General features: G+C 44.7%; 1 protein-coding gene across 1 annotated transcript in view; it reads left to right on the forward strand.

Moving 5' to 3' along the window:
- The window catches only part of LOC308486196 (TRPM8 channel-associated factor homolog), a 186,204-nt gene that overhangs the window by 138,947 nt on the left and 28,888 nt on the right, over positions 1-18,369 (forward strand). The window contains exon 5 of the mRNA XM_081022695.1: positions 9,682-10,605. The gene's annotated coding sequence lies outside the window, so the exon portion shown is untranslated. The remainder of the gene's footprint in view (positions 1-9,681; positions 10,606-18,369) is intronic.

The following is an 18,369-nucleotide window of genomic DNA, read 5'->3' on the forward strand; positions in this document are numbered from 1 at the left end:
TGTGGTCTCGGCAGCCGCCCCCAGTCACCAGTCTAGCTGCCGCATTCTGGATTAGTTGTAGTTTCCAAGTCGCCTTCAAAGGGAGCCCCATGGAGAGTGCATTGCAGTAGTCCAAGCGGGAGATAACCAGAGCATGCACCACTCTGGTGAGACAGTCCGTGGGCAGATAGGGTCTCAGCCTGCATACCAGATGGAGCTGGCAGACAGCTGCCCTGGACACAAAATTGACTTGCGCCTCCATGAACAGCTGTGAGTCCAGAATGACTCCCAGGCTGCGCACCTGGTCCTTCAGGGGAACAGTAACCCCATTCAGGACCAGGGAGTCCTGCACACCAGCCCACTCCCTGTCCCCCAAGAACAGTACTTCCGTCTTGTCAGGATTCAACCTCAATCTGTTAGCCTAGAGAATCCAACCTCTGCTTAAAAACCTGCAAGGAAGGAGAGAGTCCACCAGCTTCCACAGGAGTCTGTTCCATTGTCCAACAGCTCTTGCTGCCAGAAAGTTCTTCCTGATATTTGGTCGGAATCTGCTTTCTTGTAATTTGAAGCCATTGGTTCGAGTCCTACCCTCCAGGAGCAGGAGAAAACAAGCTTGTTCCATGTGACAGCCCTCGAGGTATCTGAAGATGGCTATCGTATCTCCTCTCCGTCTCCTCCAGGCTAAACATGCCCAGCGGCTGCTAGAAGATCCTTTGAGCTGGTGCTACCAAGGAATTAATGTGCAAAAAATGTGCTCTGCCGCTGAGCTATGTTCTCACCCCAACATGAGCACATGCAGCTAAAATCTTTGAGCGTGTTCTGCCCTCTGGTGTTGCTTTTTCATGCAGCAGCCAAGTCTTTAAGAAGGGTCCATATTCCGCCAGGGTCTCCAAACCCAACAGAACTTCTGTATACATAAACACGGATCCAGACACCCACTCCAGTTTAGGGCAATCATCTACCGTTCCCAACCAGCTGACTCGCTGTCGCTTTATGCTCCTAAATGCCCCCCTAAAACCACTGTCACATTCACGTGAAACGTTTGATTTGTTTTTTTTAAAAATTATTTTTATTAGCAATTTCAACATAACAAATTATCAAACCATATAATCACATACATTATTTTTTCCCTACCCCTACCAAAGACTTTCCTCAGCTCCTCTCTCTGATTTCTCAGCACATATTATTCTCTGCGTAGCTGTCAACATTTCCCTTTTTTTTTTTAAGGGAAATTCCCTTATTCCGAATAGGATTCCTCACAAGAAAAGGGAAAGGTTGACAGCTGCGATTCTCTGCATGTTATAAAATTTTAAATATCCTTACATTATCTTTCTAACATCAACCAATAAATCTGTGTATGTTTATTCAAAACCTGCCAAGGAGTCCAGTTCATTTTGTTGTCCTTTTAAATAATTTGTAAAAAAAGCTCCCATTCTTCCTTAAAACCACAGTTGTCCATGTCCCGCAATTTATATGTCAGTTTAGCCTACTTTGCATAACTCATCAGTTTTTCTTGCCACGTTTGATTTGTTTTCAATACGAAGCCAGCGTGGTGTCATGGTTAGAGTGCTTGATTGGGACTTGGGGGGGGGGGGGAGACAAGGGTTCGAATTCCCACTCAGCCATGGAGTTCACTGAGTGTGACTTTGGGCCAGTTACTGCCTCTTAAGTCTCACCTCCCTCACCTTGGGTACCTTGGACAAAAAGGTGGGATATAAGTGCAACAGAAAGATAGATATAGATCTGTACTGTCTGTGGGTCTTCAGGGTTTTAGGTAGACATGGAATTGTAGATTTAGAAGGGACCCAAGGGTCATCTAGTCCAACCCCCCCGTGGTGCAGGAATATCAGCTAAGGCATCTGTGAAAGGGGGCCATCAAACTTGGGCTTAAAAACTTGCAATGAAGGAAATGTTTCAAAAGGACTAGAGCAAATTTCTATTATATATGAAAGAATATTGTAAACATCTGAAAACGTTTGTAGCTTTGAGATGAAATGTTTTGTAATGACAATATGAGGAACCGATTTACGTTTAATAAGAGGAAATATAAAAATAAGAGAGAAGGTAAAAAAAAGTGGCTATAGAAATGCTAAGAAGGTAAATATGTAAGGAAGTCAGAAAGAGGGGCGGGAGGAGGTTAATGCTCGGATAGAGTGATGTTTGAGCTTATTGATTTATGTATGGATATTGTGATTACAAAAAATTGAAAATGTAATAAAACTTTTTTTTTAAAAAAAACTTGCAATGAAGGAGGGAAACCTCCCAAGGGAAATCTCAGGTTTGCAAATAACAAGAATATTATTTATACCCCACCCATCTGGCCGGGTTTCCCCAGCCACTCTGGATGGCTCCCAACATAATTAATGATTATATTAATAATAAAAAAGTGACAAAGCATCAAACATTAAAAGCTTCCCTAAACAGGGCTGCCTTCAGATGTCTTCTAAAAGTCAGATAGCTGTTTATTGCCTTGACATCTGGTGGGAGGGCGTTCCACAGGGCGGGCGCCACCACCGAGAAGGCCCTCTGCCTGGTTCCCTGTAGCTTTGCTTCTCGCAGTGAGGGAACCGCCAGAAGGCCCTCGGAGCTGGACTTCAGTTTCTGGGCTGAATGATGGGGGTGGAGATGCTCCTTCAGGTATGTGGTCCCCAGCTCTCCCTGCCTGGCCCTCAGCTCATTAAACACAGAGCGCATCTTCTGTCTCAGCACATTCCTCCTACAAACATATGCGTCCTCTGTTAGGCTCTGTCGTTTCTGGCAGAGGAACCAACTGTTTCAAAAAGTACAGAAAGCAAAACAGACAAAATGTACCTTGCACAAAATAGCAACAGTGATTCCCCCCCCCCCCATTTAAAAGCAGCAACCTGACATGCTGTCAATTGCTATGTTGTTGTTGTTGTTGTTGTTGTTGTGGGTAAGTGACAGCCTTTGAGCACAAGAGGGCGCCCGAGCTCCATGAAACAAAGAGATTTGGAATTACACTGTTTGAACAAGCTGAAGATTTATTTTTGGTGCTTTTGCTTTAATCCTCTTCTACCCGACAAAGCAAAAGCCAAGTGCCCATGTGAGTGAATGCTGGGAGCAGATATTACTGCTATTTTTGAGTGATTCATAAATAGGTTGCTTGCCTGCTATTGCTCTGTCCGCCTCAGTCCATGTATGTCTGTGTGGTGTGTCAGGTTTAAACTGAGTTAAATAAATATTACCTCTTCCCAGGAAAATATAATTCTGGTTGCATTCATTCCATACATTCAAAGCACTAGGATACCACTTTAAGCAGTCGTGGGTTCCCGCAAAGAATCCTGGGAGATGTAGTTTATTAAGGGTGCTGGGAGTTGTTAGGGTGCATCAGAGAGCTACAATTTCCAGAGTTGCCTCTCTGGGAATTGTAACTTTGTGAGGGGAAGGGGGGGGGGTCCATTAATCTGGGTCCACCCCAGATGTCCCATTAAATGCACCTTTGATTTTTAATATGCAGATTTTTTTTAAGGCAAATGGTATTGTAATAATATCCTATTCCTAATTTGTTTTAACTGTTTTAAAAACTGAATTTTAAGTTGCTGAGCTCACCCTGGGACCTTCTGGGGTAAAGCAAGTCATACTACTACTATATGTAGTATAAACACTGACAACTGGGAAACACTGGCCTGCGAGCGCTCCAGTTGGAGAACAGCCTTTACCAAAGGTGTCATGGGCTTTGAAGACACTCGAACTCAGGACGCAAGGGAGAAACGTGCTAAGAGGAAGGCACACTTGGCAAATCCACACTGTGATCAACTCCTGCCTGGAAACCAATGTCCCCACTGTGGAAGGACGTGTGGATCCAGAACTGGCCTCCACAGTCACTTACGGACTCATTGTTAAGACCGTGTTTATTGAAGACAATCTTACTTGGCTATGAGGGATCGCCAAAGAAGAGAAGACTACTACTATAGCAATGAGGAAAAAGTAAAAGGCCATTCACAGTGAAACCAAAATGCTTGTTTACAAAGCCATTGTACTACCCACCTTACTGCATGCTTGTGACACATGGACCACTTATAAACGCCATCTCCAACTCCTTGAAAGATTCTATCACTGGTGTCTGGAAAAATTTACAAATCACTTGGGAAGACAGGCAGCCTAATAGCAGTGTACTGGAAGAAGCAAAGATCACCAGTGTCAATGATTCTTCAACAGCTTCGTTGGACTGTTCATGTTGTTCGGATGCCTGATTATCGTCTTCCAAAGCAACTACTCTATTGCAAACTTAAAAATGGAAAGCGTAATGCTGGTGGTCAACAAAAGAGGTTTAAAGACTCTCTCAAGGCAAATCTAAAAAAATGTAGTATAAACACCCACAACTCGGAAACACTGGCCTGCGAGTGCTCCAGCTGGAGAACAGCCTTTACCAAAGATGTCATGGGCTTTGAAGACACTCGAACTCGGGACGCAAGGGAGAAACATGCTAAGATGAAAGCATGCTTAGCAAATCCACACCTTGATCAACTCGCGCCCAGAAACCTATGTCCCCACTGTGGAAGGACGTGTGGATCCAGAATTGGCCTCCACAGTCACTTACAGACCCACTGTTAAGACAGTGTTCATGGAAGACAATCTTATGAGTAATTGCCAAAGAAGAAGAATAGCAATGAGAGCTAATAATGCAGTGGTTAGATTGCTGAACTAGGACTTGGGAATCTGGGTTCGAGTCCTCATCCATGAAGCTCGCTGGCTGGCCTCTCAGCCAAAAGTACCTCACAGGGCTGTTGTGGAGATTGCTTTACTTATTGAGTTTACTTATATGCCGCTTTCCCACAATGAGCTGTACCCAAAGCAGCTTTCTGCAAAATTTCAAGATGTCCAAATACAAATATACAAAAAGCACAGCAGGCCACTACATTAAAAAATCAGAAATTTGACAAACACAGAATAAATTCAATATTGGAGGCGGTGGAGGCGTAACCACCATTCTAGGCTTAACTACCTAAATTCAAAGCAAAACAAAACAAAAGAGGGAGAACCTGAGATCCTGAAAGAAAAAGTTGGGATATAAATGCAATAAAGAAAGAAGAAAGGCAAGGGGAAAGGGAACTACAGAGAGAGTAAATCTTGTTAATTTTCAGCCCTGCAGCTGATACACTTTGCATTTAAAAAGAAAAAAAGCCTGTGTTGTAAATGCAAAGGGACATCAGAATCACATTTGGCCCTGAGCTAGCAGGAATCTGACTCAAGATTAGAGAGTCTTTCAAAATGTTAAATCACTGGCACTGAGGCTAAGCAAGGAACCGGGGTCCCAGTGCAGTCTTTATTCAGGAGACACCCCATTGAGTTAAATGGGCTTACTGCCGGGCAAGGTGGTCAAGGATATTGCAGCCTGAAACATCTTTTAATTGGTTAGCTATGCTACCAAAGGTTGCTGCCATTGTAAGGGGGGTTAGAGGCATCCCAGGCAACCTTCCCAAATATTTCCAAGTGTTTTGGATCTCCGGTTCCCATCAGCTGCACCCAGTATGCTCATACTGGATGGGACTGGAAGCAAATCAAGCTGGGGGTGGCTGAAAAACAGCTTAGAAAATCTCCCGTCACAGAATGCACATGCCCACACTAAAATGATACAAAAGTACATATCTGTAGTGCTATCTGTAGCCACACTAGCTCCCGGTGGAGTACAGGATCAGGTTTGAGGTGCTGGTTTTAACCTTTAAAGCCCTATACGGCCTAGGACCCTCGCACCTACGGGACCACCTCTCCTGGTATGTCCCACAGAGGACCTTACGGTCTTCAAATAAAAACATCTTGGAGATCCCGGGCCACAGGGAGGTTAGGCTGGCCTCGACCAGAGCCAGGGCTTTTTTGGCCGTGGCCCCGATCTGGTGGAACGCTCTGTCACAAGAGACTAGGGCCCTGCGGGACTTGACATCTTTCCGCAGGGCCTTTGACCAGGACATAGCCTGACCCTCTCCTTTGGTAATCCTCATAGAAATGTAGCCCAGTGGTTGCCATTAATTTGACTTTAAAATGAATTGATTTTAGAATGCTGTGTTACTTTTACTGTTGTTAGCCACTCTGAGCCCGGCTTCCGCTGGGGAGGGCAGGATATAAATAAAATTTTATTATTATTATTATTTATTATGATTGCAGAGATCAGGGCAATGGACTAAACTAGCCTTGGCTCTGGTCCAGTGGCGAGAGAGAGAGACTTGTTGAGCCTCCAGATTCTCTCCTACAAATCTCCCCAAAGTTTTTAACATTCACACACATACACAAGACTGGAAATAGGCCAGAGGAAAATATTATTTGGAATTACAAACCTATTGTATTGTACAACTGGGCAGTGTAAATTGATTTTTCATGCCCTTACTTACAGCCCAAAGACAGAGATTGATGCATTGGAAAGATAAATCTATGGCTTCTTTTTGGTCAATGGATTTTGAGATATGACAACACTCGCAACTTATGGACAGATCGCTTAAAAGTGTAGACTTTTTCTGGACAAGTATAATGATATTTGGACCGTGTTTACAAAAAATATAGTAGGTTATGAACATATATGTATTTGGATAATAATAACATTTATATGCTTATATCCTAGGCAATGGTATTGAAGTTGTTTGCATATAAAATGATACACTTTAATATATATTTTCTTCTTCATCCACTTTTTATTTCTACTTTATTTTGTTCAATTAAACCAGGCATGGCCAAAGTTGGCCCTCCAGCTGTTTTGGGACTACAACTCCCATCATCCCTAGCTAACAGGACCAGTGGTCAGGGATGATGGGAGTTGTAGTCCCAAAACAGCTGGACCACCAAGTTTGGCCATGCCTGAATTAAACTATTCTCCATTTACAGAAAGGCTGGAAATAGGACTGGATGCAATGGGAGGGGAAACAGACTGCGGCCAGAAAATCTGCTTCAGTGAACTTCAGAGGCAGCAACTGATCTAGCTGGAACTTCATGCAAAACAACCTTCCTTTCTGCTTGGGGGCACGATAGAGGCAGGCTTCTCTACCCCAGAGGCACCCAACACTCCCAAAGATTTGAAATTCACCACAAGCAAAATGAAAAACCACTCTGTTGACGTGACAGATACACTTAAAAATCAGGATCGGCTGCTGCTCTGTGTCAAAGAACTGCGGCTGTTAACAGCTGTCTGAACACCTGTCTACTGAAGAAGGAAATGTCTTATCGGTTTGTTGTTGTTTAGTCGTTTAGTCGTGTCTGCCTCTTCGTGACCCCAGGGACCAGAGCACGCCAGGCACTCCTGTCTTCCACTGCCTCCCGCAGTTTGGTCAAACTCATGCTGGTAGCTGCGAGAACACTGTCCCACCATCTCGTTCTCCATCAATTCTTCGGCGATCAGCCTTCTTTATGGTCCAGCTCTCACTTCCATACATCACTACTGGGAAAGTCTTATTGGTAGGTAAGCTAAAGAAACTCAAACTAATTTTATTGGGCATGTTTAGCCTGGAGAAAAGAAGACAGGTGATGTGATAGCTGAAGGACTGCCACATGGAGGATGGAGCAAGCTGGTTTTCTGCTGCTCCAGAGAGGAGGACAGAAACCAATATATTCAAATTACAAGACAGGAGATTCCAACTAAATATATGAAGTTATTTCTGATGCCTGCTATAGTGACTTTGAAATTCATTGGAAGCAGACCACGTTAACAGCAAGCACATTACATATCTTTCACCCCTTTCTGTGCCTTATCAATACCTCTGGTGTGCAAATTCAAACAGGGATTTGTATTCTCACGTTCCTCCGGCTTGAATTGCAAATTGTGGGTAAACTCAGAGAGGGAGTGGCTCTGATGTTCCTTATCAGATTCATGGCTGCCTCTGCATTTTTGATAACCCTGCACCAACCCACCCGTTTCTCCTCCACATCTGACATTTTCACACACACACAAAAACCCCTGGGAGAAATTCTTGCTGACCTCTTCTTTATAAGATCTTGACAGTGACCATTGATTCACCACCTCTTGCATCGCTTCTGACACCTCTAGGTTTCGGACGGTACCTATAGGACGGTAAACACAGCTTAGGAATGTTGCTGCCTTTCCTCCTCTATGGGGCTGCACGTTTTCTCGCTGCCACAAAGGGAGAGGTGGTCCAGGATTTTAAGAACTGCCTCGAGTTCTTCTTGGACAAGATGCCCCCTGGAGAATCTCTGACGCCGCCCAGAGAAGCCAAGATCTGCCAGTTTTATAGGAACGCCTATCGCTTTGCCACGATGTACGACCGGGAGAAGCGGATTCCCATCTACTCCGCTTACAAATGCAAGCCTGGAAAGGGACACAGATATCAAGGATGGATGATAGAGCCACAGGTAAGGGGACTTCTCACCTGCCCAATCCAAAAGGACCTTCCACTTTGCCACCTGTTTTTCTGCACCATATTTGGTGAGACTCAGCTGACAATTGAGTGTCGTCGTCCCATCCCTGTGGAATGCCACCAAACAGCAGGTTCAGGGAACCGGTGTCACCAATGGCTGAACTACAACTCCCATCATTCTTGCTCGCTAGGGCCGGTGGGAGTTGTAGTTTAGCAACACCAGGTAGCCCCCTCCCAGGTTCACTGCTCCTGCAAGATTCAGCAGCCGTCTTCTATAGATTAACCTTTAAACATCTGCTTAAATATGTTTCTTTGCCGCCAGGCTTAAGTGGACAACGAAGATAAACATTTTCTGCGGTAATTAGCTGGGAATCTGTTCCAGTTCTTTACCTGATTTTATTATAAGTGTTATAAACTTGTTTGATACACTTTATGAAATTGTGGTATACAACCGTTTTTATAAACAAATACATTTGTGCTTATTAGGTTGTGCCCAACTAGCTTTTACTCAAAGAGTAGACCCATTAAAATGAACGAACCTTCCTTAATCATTGCGAGAAGCAGAGTTACAGGGAACCAGGCAGAAGGCCTTCTCGGTAGTGGTGCCTTCCCTGTGGAACGCCCTCCCGTCAGATGTCAAGGAAATAAACAACTGTCTGACTTTTAGAAAACAACTGAAGGCAGCCCTGTATCAGGAAGTCTGATATTTTACTATGTTTTATATATGCTGTAAGCTGCCCAGAGTGGCAGAGGCAACCCAGTCAGATGGATGGGGCATAAATAATAAAATTATTATTATGCATGGTCATTGATTTCAATAGGTCAACTCTGAGTAAAAGTTAATGTGCAACCTATCATCACTGCTTTCTGCACAATTCTCAGAGTGGCTTAGCAACCAATCCCTCTTCCCAGTGGGCTCTGGGAATTGTAGCTTTGGGGGGGGTCTCCTAACGACTCTCAGCACCTTTAACAAACGAAAGTTCCCAGAAATCTTTGCAGGAAATCAAGCCTGTCCAAGTGACACGATAGTGCTGTATGGCATGGATGTAGCCTCAGTCTCAAAGGTTTGGTTAATAATAATAATAATAATAATAATAATAATAATAATTTATTATTTATACCCCGCCCATCTGGCTGAGTTTCCCCAGCCACTTTGGGCAGCTCCCAATCAAGTATTAAAAACAATACAGCATTAAATGTTAAAAACTTCCCTGAACAGGGCTGCCTTCAGATGTCTTTTAAAGATAGGATAGCTACTTATTTCCTTCACATCTGAAGGGAGGGTGTTCCACAGGGTGGCGCCACTACCGAGAAGGCCCTCTGCCTGGTTCCACTGCATGTTTGAGCAGGGAGCAGTTGACCTATTTTCCTTGCTGTTTTTCAGCTCGTAGACCCGACTTTGGGGAAGGGCATGGAAGACGAGCGTGAAACCAACGTCGCCGCCGCAGGGATTAAGAAGAGCCAGGCCACTTTTGACGATTATGCGCAGGCCTTAAGCATTGAAAAGGGGCACTTGAACCCAGTGAGCCACCAACCGGACGAGGACAGCAGAGCGGCCACTTCCACTTTGACCAATATCGTGCCCCAGTATAGCAAGCTCAACGAAGGTGCCTGGGCCGAGCACGAGAGCCTCCTCAAGAAAGAAGCCCAGGCTTGCCATGATATGTACGTCCTCGTGGGAGCTGTGCCAGGGGATGAGTATATCTCGGACCTCAGGGTCAATAAGCCCAGCCACATCTGGTCGGCAGCTTGCTGTGTGCTTGATAACCAGCACAGAAAATCCTGGGCTGCCCTTGCGAAAAACAGTGAGAATGAAGTCAAGGAATACAGCTTGGAGACCCTCCAGAAAATCCTAGCTGAACTTTATGGGAAGAAGAAAGTGGATCTTTTCAATGGTTCCTGTAACTAGTGTGCAGCTGATTGCAGAGAGAGCTAGTTTTATCCCCAAGATAGAGGAAGGATGTATAAAATCATCTCCCAACCAGAGATGCTCACAAAGTCCTCTCACTGCCAATTCCATTCACAGGTTGTGAAGTTCTTAAAAGAAACTGGTGGTGGATTGAGAAGATGTTCTATTTTTTAAGATCTCTTTTTTCAAAACCTGTACACAAGTCTTGTTAAATAAAATGAAAACTATGACGTGTTTCTAGGTGGTAGCAGTTTTATTGTTGTTATCAACATTGCGCTCTATAAATTCTGCCCATCTTGCAACACAATCCTATGTTTGGCTACTCAGAAGAAACTCCTGTTGTATTTGATGGGATTTACTTGTCCAGCCATTGGAAAACATCAGTATTCAGCAAGAATGGTGGGTTAGACAAAAAATCTAGGACATGCCTTTTTTGAACATTTAGTTTGTCAGTACTGTGTGCTTAGGGGAACTGCTAAGAAAGAGCAATTTTAAAGTATAAGGGAGACGTTCTTGTTATACCTAAATAGGAAAGGGACTTTGATATATATGTGACCCTGGTGGCTTTATAAAGAGGTTATATGCAGGTTTCACCCTTTTAGTTTCCCCTGGCAAAATGTTCTCTTAAATACTATAAGGACACCAATGACGCAACACTTTTTTGATGCAAATCTCTTCATTTAATGAGGCTGATATGTCTGTCTTATGTACCCCAAATCTTCTTCTTTCGTTAACATGATTTTCTCCCCCTTGGGTTTGTATTAACACATTTAAAATCCAATTAAAAATATTCAAAGAGTAAAACAATAAAGCAGAAAAAACCCCACCACCAATGCACTATTATTGTGTCATAGAATCATAGAATTGGAAGGGCCCTGTAATGGTTCAAGGGGTTGCTCGTGCGTAAATCGGCGCTACACCTGGCTGGGTTGCCTGAGTGAACCTTTTCTGTCCGGACAGCCACTCACCCTTGGCTGTCTCAATTGCTGGCAGAATCCGCCAGTGGCCGTTTCTTGAACTTCTTCCAGCAAAGAAGTTCTTTGACGCCTAGTCTCCGCCTAGCCTCCCTGCGCGGAAGCCTTCTGCGCAGGGAGGGTGTGGGCAGCGGAGGACGCATGCTCTCCCCGCTGGTCCCCGGTGAGGAGTCATGGAGCCACCTCGCCAATTCCCCCATCTGCCCCCCTTCTCCACTGGTGCTACGCTGATTTCCTTCCCCAGAAGATGGGCTGCTTCTCTCCCTCCCGGGACGCTCTCCGGAATCCCTCTGGAGCCCTCCCTCTCCCCCTGGCTCCGATGGCAGTTCCCTGACAGGCCCCTTCCATCAAGTCCAACCCCCCTGCAATGCATAAATCTCAAGACGCAAGTTCCCCCATCCAATTTGAAACCACCCCAGACCCTGCTTAGCTTTGCTAAACGTGCTGCACCACAGCTGCGGGATACACCGGCGGTAAAACACCAGTCTGGAGAGGCCCATAAACCAGGCTCCTTCGGGTACAGCACTAAATGGCAACTCAGCAAGAGGTGCTTATATTTTTTTAAGGCAGCAGCAGCAGCCAAATAAACTGCTCCGTATCATCAGTAGCTGGCAAGCGAATCACTACAAAGGAATTTGTGTTGCGAGGGGTCGATTTTGTGCAAGATCACTGTGTTTAGTTAGTTCTGACCTCTGTTAGCTTCCCTTGCGCTTCCTCAGGACTATTCGTACGCCTTCATTGGATCCCCTGCTCAGGGACCGAAGGATCTGGCCAGCCCCTGAATGAGCTCATCTGTAATCGGCCACCCCCAGGCTTTAAAGAAAGGACCCAGGTCCTTCTTCACTTCTGTAGAGAAGCGTATTGCCCACTGATTCATCTTGAAGGTGTTGTCCTTTGAGATGGAGGTTATCTTTTGGTACTCTGCGAAGATGCGGATGTAGGGGTCCCAGCCAAAGGCCTCCTGCAACTGAAGAAATATCTTCATCAAACCTTTTATTGGCATCACATACAACATCCAAAACAATCAATACAGAATTACCACTGGGGAAGTGGTGAAGATATATACACACACACACACACACACAGTGGTACCTCGGGTTACAGACGCTTCAGGTTACAGACTCTGCTAACCCAGAAATAGTACCTCGGGTCAAGAACTTTGCTTCAGGATGAGAACAGAAATCACACGGTGGCAGCAGGAGGCCCCATTAGCTAAAGTGGTACCTCAGGTTAAGAACAGTTTCAGGTTAAGGACGGACCTCCGGAATGAATTAAGTACTTAACCCAAGGTACCACTGTGTGTGTGTGTGTGTGTGTGTGTGTGTGCGCGCGCGCGCACGCACACACACTCACACACACACACACACACACAGTGGTACCTTGGGTTAAGTACTTAATTCATATATATAAATAAATATATATCTATGTATATATGTATGTATATTCAGTTCCTTTCCTAAGGACTTAAGAACAATTTCCGTGCTGCATTCCCTGTCTCTCTGCAGGCTTATGCTACCAAAAAGAGTAGCAGTTTTCACCATTTCACCAGAGCCAGGGCTTTTTCGGCTGTGGCCCCGAACTGGTGGAACGCTCTGTCACAAGAGACTAGGGCCCTGCAGGCTTGACATCTTTCCACAGGGCCTGCAAGACAGAGCTGTTCCACCAGGCCTTTGGCCAAGGCACAGTCTGACCCCGTCCTTCGGTAATCCTCACAGAACTCTAGCCCAATGGTTGCCATTAATTTGATTCTGAATTGATTTTAGAATGTATTTCAATTATTTGATTGTGATTTTATGTAAACTGTGTTACTTTTATTGTTGTTAGCCGCTCTGAGCCCGGCTTTGGCTGGGGAGGGCGGGATATAAATAAAATATTATTATTATTATTATTAAGATAGTTCCCATGGCTTCTCCCCACTCCTACTGTTGAGAACAAATGAAACCAGCAAAAAAAGGGCTCAGGATGAAGCCTAAGAGTAGCCAGGATTTCTGGGAGGGGGGGTCAGGTCCTTTGTTAGGGGGCAGCTGCCCCTCCCTGTCCCCTCCCCTTGGCTGCACCTATGGTATGATGTGCAGTTCTTTGGGATCCCAAACACCCAACTGCATTCCCACTCTTTTTCCGGTATTCCTCCCTTCCCTACAAAAAAAAAAAACAAAAACAAACCCACAGCATTTTGTGACCACTCAGGACTCATCCTGACTTTGTTTCTATGCACAGGTCAACACTTTAAGACTCTCCCCCCCCCCCCCAAAAAAAACCCCAGTTTTTTACCACTACAAATAACACTACTGCTCCTTCCTGCCGGAGCGGTACCTATTTCTCTACTTGCACTTTGACATGCTTTCGAACTGCTAGGTTGGCAGGAGCAGGGACCGAGCAACGGGAGCTCACCCCGTCGCGGGGATTTGAACCGCCGACTTTCTGATCGGCAAGTCCTAGGCTCTGTGGTTTAACTCACAGCGCCACCCGAGTCCCAGGGCAGCCGCTTATTTACCTGTAAGTAGGGTTCCAGCACAGTCCAGGCTGTGAAGTCCTTCAGCTGAGCTCCACCTTGAATATAGTCCTTCACCCTCTTCTTCCTCACATTGGGGTCAAGATCCGGGTGGGCTTTCTCTCTTGGGATTTCCAGCACAGTTTCATTGACATAGATGGACCAGAGATAGCAGGTGGCATCTGTGGTATGGGGTGGGAAATCCCACCCACTCCTCTGCTGGTTGTGACCCAGCTCCCGGAGAGCATCCCAGGCCCCCTCAGTGTACATTTGCATATTGGTGATCTTCACTGACTGGCATCCAGTCACTGACACAGTCACATCAGACATGATTGGATAGCCGGCATGCATCCCACCTGCTGGGAGATTTGGGGGCAAGAGAGGCTCATAAGACAGACTCGTTCTTCCCCACAGAAGCGGAATAAATTCATTGTGGAGAAATCACATACATGCACCCCAAAGACTTTAAAATAGATTGTATCGCCGTGGTTTATGTACACGTTGTATTTTAAAATCTTTACTGTATTTTTTGCTCTTTAAGACTCACTTTTTCCCTCCTAAAAAGGGGAAATGTGTGTGCATCCTATGGAGCGAATGCAGGCTGCGCAACTATCCCAGAAGCCAGAACAGCAAGAGGGATTACTGCTTTCACTGTGCAGCGATCCCTCTTGCTGTTCTGGCTTCTGCGATTCAGAATATCTTTTTTCTTGTTTTCCTCCTCCAAAAACTAGGTGCGTCTTGCTGCTCGCTTTTGCAGAGTCTTTTAAGAATAAAAGCAGAAAGTACTCTGCAAGGATACTCTTCTCGTGGACTCTTTTATGCCGACAAGGGTCCAAGGACCAGGCTGATGCGACAAAGGGAGGTCAGAACCTTTTTTTTTTACGAACACTGACAAGATTTTCCTCTTGGGGATGACAACAACGGAGGTCCCCCGAAAACAAGAAACTATACGCCAATGCCACAGCTACAACCTTACTGGCACAAAGGTGGAGAATAAGTCTAATACCCACCAAGGAGGAATGGCAGTGCAAAATGTTCGAATATGGTGAACTGGCTGGTCTGACGAACAGCATAAGAGAAAATGAAGATAGGGAATACAAGGAGGAATTGATGTTTCCTGAATATTTTAAGAACCAGTATAAACAAATACATAGCTTCGCAGGTCTCGAGTAAATCCAGCCGAGTTGAAATAGGTAACAAATTGAATGATTAAAAAATGATTAAAAAGATGTGGATTATGCAGAGCAGCAGAAAAACAAAAAGCGTTGCTGTTTGTTGTTTTGAAATAAAGTCCTTATTTAACTTGGTTTTACACCGGTCTCATGGAGTCAGGTTCTGTTCATCTGCCACCAGTGAAAAATCCCCCTCTAACAGGTTATGGGCCCTGTCCTGAGTGGGCAGAGACAGTGTGTGGAAAAGAACCCAGAGACTGGAAGCAACTCAGCGTTTCTCAAGCAGCTGGCTGTGTGAAGGCGTCGGCAGGGAGTGTCTGTTTGAGACCAGGAGCCGAACAATGCTTCAAGCCACGTGTGAGTAAAGACTGAGTGGAAAGCTGAAAGCTGGGTGGAGCCACGGCTGGACTTGGAGCTGGAGCTCAAGGGGGAACTTCATATTTTCCAGTAGAGAAACTGGGAGAGTCCAATTATATGTCATGGAGTTTACAGATGCAGGCATTTTTAAAGAAAGAACAATGTTGGACTGTTATTGTTAACCCTCCTGTAAAAGATGAGGATGAAGAAGTAGATGAAGCAGACCAAAGGCTGGAGGACAAAGCATATGCCAATTTAATTTTGAGTTTAGAGAAGTCTCATCTCATGTGCGAGACCTTGAAACAGCAAGTGAAATTTGGAAAGCACTGAGAGCGATACACATCAGAGACACTGCTGGCAGCAAAATTAATGAGAACTCTGTACCGAGCCAGACTAAGTGAGGGTGAATGTGTTTCAAAACATCTTCAAAGAATGCGTGATTTATTTTTGCAGTTAAATGAACTTTGGGGAACAATTTTCTGAGCAAAGAAAGCTTTATATTGTGCTGTTTTCACTTTCTGAGTCATGGGATAACTTAATGATGACTCTGGAGGCAATTCCAGAAAGCCAATTAACGATGCATTTCTTAACTGGGCGTTTGCTTCATAAGGAGGAAAGACGCCATGAGAGGAAGGCCACAACCCCTCACCGTAATTCCGGAAATGGGAGGTGGTCCAGTAAAAGATATGCAACTGATGAGGAGCAGCAACCTAAAGAGGTTGTTGACCACACAGAGGAAGCAGCTTTCACAGTCAGAAGATACCATCATTGTGGGTCAACAAAGCATTTAGTACGACAGTGCACTGTGTCTGTGGGAGAAAACACAAGAAAAGGGCGGCCTGCGTTTGCTGGGAAGCGAGGAGGCAGGAAGAGTCGAGTCCAGTATGTTTCTGCAGCAGTTTGAGGCACCAGTCACGATATTGGACAGGACTGGATTTTAGACTCAGCAGCGACAAACATTTTTGTTAAGTCTGCACAAGTTAGTGTAGAAAAGCAACCTTGTAAATCTGTAAATGTAGTACTAGCTGATGGAACAGTGCATGAGTCAGCTGGAAAGGGTAGTGTGAATATTAACTGTTTAAGCACCAACTTTACCAATGTTTTATGTGTACCAAGTTTAGAAAATATTTTGCTTTCAGTCACAAGTCTTGTTAAACAGGGGTTTAAGGGAAACTTCTCTAATTCAGGCTGTAAAATAGAGAAAGCTGGAAAAGTGGTTACAGCGTCACTAAAAAAATGGTTTATTTGTTTTAAAAGACCAGCTAATAAGTGAGTCTGGGGCATGTGTTAAAGCCTGTAATAGAGCCTTGCATGATGAGTGCCAGCATCTGTGGCATCGTCGTTTGGGGCATGCCAATTTCCGCAGTATTGCAAAAATGCCAGAATTAAGTAAGGGAAATGACACCAAAGAAGGGTGTTCTTCTCATCATAGGGGTTTGGAATGCTAAAGTGGGGAGTCAAGAGATAAAAGGAACAACTGGCAAGTTTGGCCTTGGAGTTCAAAACGAAGAGTGCCTGAAGAACTATGGATGGAGGCTTGTAACATTATACAGGAGGCAGCAACTAAAACCATCCCAATGAAAAGGAAATGCAAGAAAGCAAAGTGGCTGTCCAATGAGGCCTTACAAATAGCGGGGGAGAGAAGGCAAGCAAAATGCGAGGGAGATAGTGAAAGATACAGGAAATTGAATGCAGATTTCCAAAAAATAGCAAGGAGAGACAAGAAGGCCTTCTTAAACGAGCAATGCAAAGAAATAGAGGAAAACAATAGAATGGGGAAAACCAGAGATCTGTTCAAGAAAATTGGAGATATGAAAGGTACATTTCGTACAAATATTACAATAATAAAAGACAAAAGTGGAAAGGACCTAACAGAAGCAGAAGACATCAAGAAGAGGTGGCAAGAATACACAGAGGAACTATACCAGAAAGAAATGGATGTCTCATACACCCCAAGTAGTGTGGTTGCTGACCTTGAGCCAGACATCCTGGAGAATGAAGTCAAATGGGCCTTAGAAAGCACTGCTAATAACAAGGCCGGTGGAAGCGATGGTATTCCAGCTGAACTATTTAAAATTTTAAAAGATGATGCTGTTAAGGTGCTACACTCAATATGCCAGCAAATTTGAAAAACTCAGCAGTGGCCAGAGGATTGGAGAAGATCAGTCTACATCCCAATCCCAAAGAAGGGCAGTGCCAAAGAATGCTCCAACTACCGCACAATTGCACTCATTTCACACGCTAGCAAGGTTATGCTTAAAATTCTACAAGGCAGGCTTAAGCAGTATGTGGACCTAGAACTCCCAGAAGTGCAAGCTGGATTTCGAAGGGGCAGAGGAACCAGAGACCAAATTGCAAACATGCGCTGGATTATGGAGAAAGCTAGAGAGTTCCAGAAAGACATCTACTTCTGCTTCATTGACTACGCAAAAGCCTTTGACTGTGTCGACCACAGCAAACTATGGCAAGTTCTTAAAGAAATGGGAGTGCCTGATCACCTCATCTGTCTCCTGAGAAATCTCTATGTGGGACAAGAAGCTACAGTTAGAACTGGATATGGAACAACTGATTGGTTCAAAATTGGGAAAGGAGTACGGCAAGGCTGTAAATTGTCTCCCTGCTTATTTAACTTATATGCGGAATTCATCATGTGAAAGGCTGGGCTGGATGAATCCCAAGACGGAATTAAGATTGCTGGAAGAAATATCAACAACCTCAGGTATGCAGATGACACAACCTTGATGGCAGAAAGTGAGGAGGAATTAAAGAACCTTTTAATGAGGGTGAAAGAGGAGAGCGCAAAATATGGTCTGAAGCTCAACATCAAAAAAACGAATATCATGGCCACTGGGCCCATCACCTCCTGGCAAATAGAAGGGGAAGAAATGGAGGCAGTGAGAGATTTTACTTTCTTGGGCTCCATGATCACTGCAGATGGTGACAGAAGTCACGAAATTAAAAGACGCCTGCTCCTTGGGAGAAAGGTGATGGCAAACCTAGACAGCATCTTAAAAAGCAGAGACATCACCTTGCCAACAAAGGTCTGTATAGTTAAAGCTATGGTTTTCCCAGTAGTGATGTATGGAAGTGAGAGCTGGACCATAAAGAAGGCTGATTGCCGAAGAATGGATGCTTTTGAATTCTGGTGCTGGAGGAGACTCTTGAGAGT

This window comes from Podarcis pityusensis, assembly GCF_964106645.2.
Source record: "Podarcis pityusensis genome assembly, chromosome: 10".
Taxonomy (NCBI): Eukaryota; Metazoa; Chordata; class Lepidosauria; order Squamata; family Lacertidae; genus Podarcis; species Podarcis pityusensis.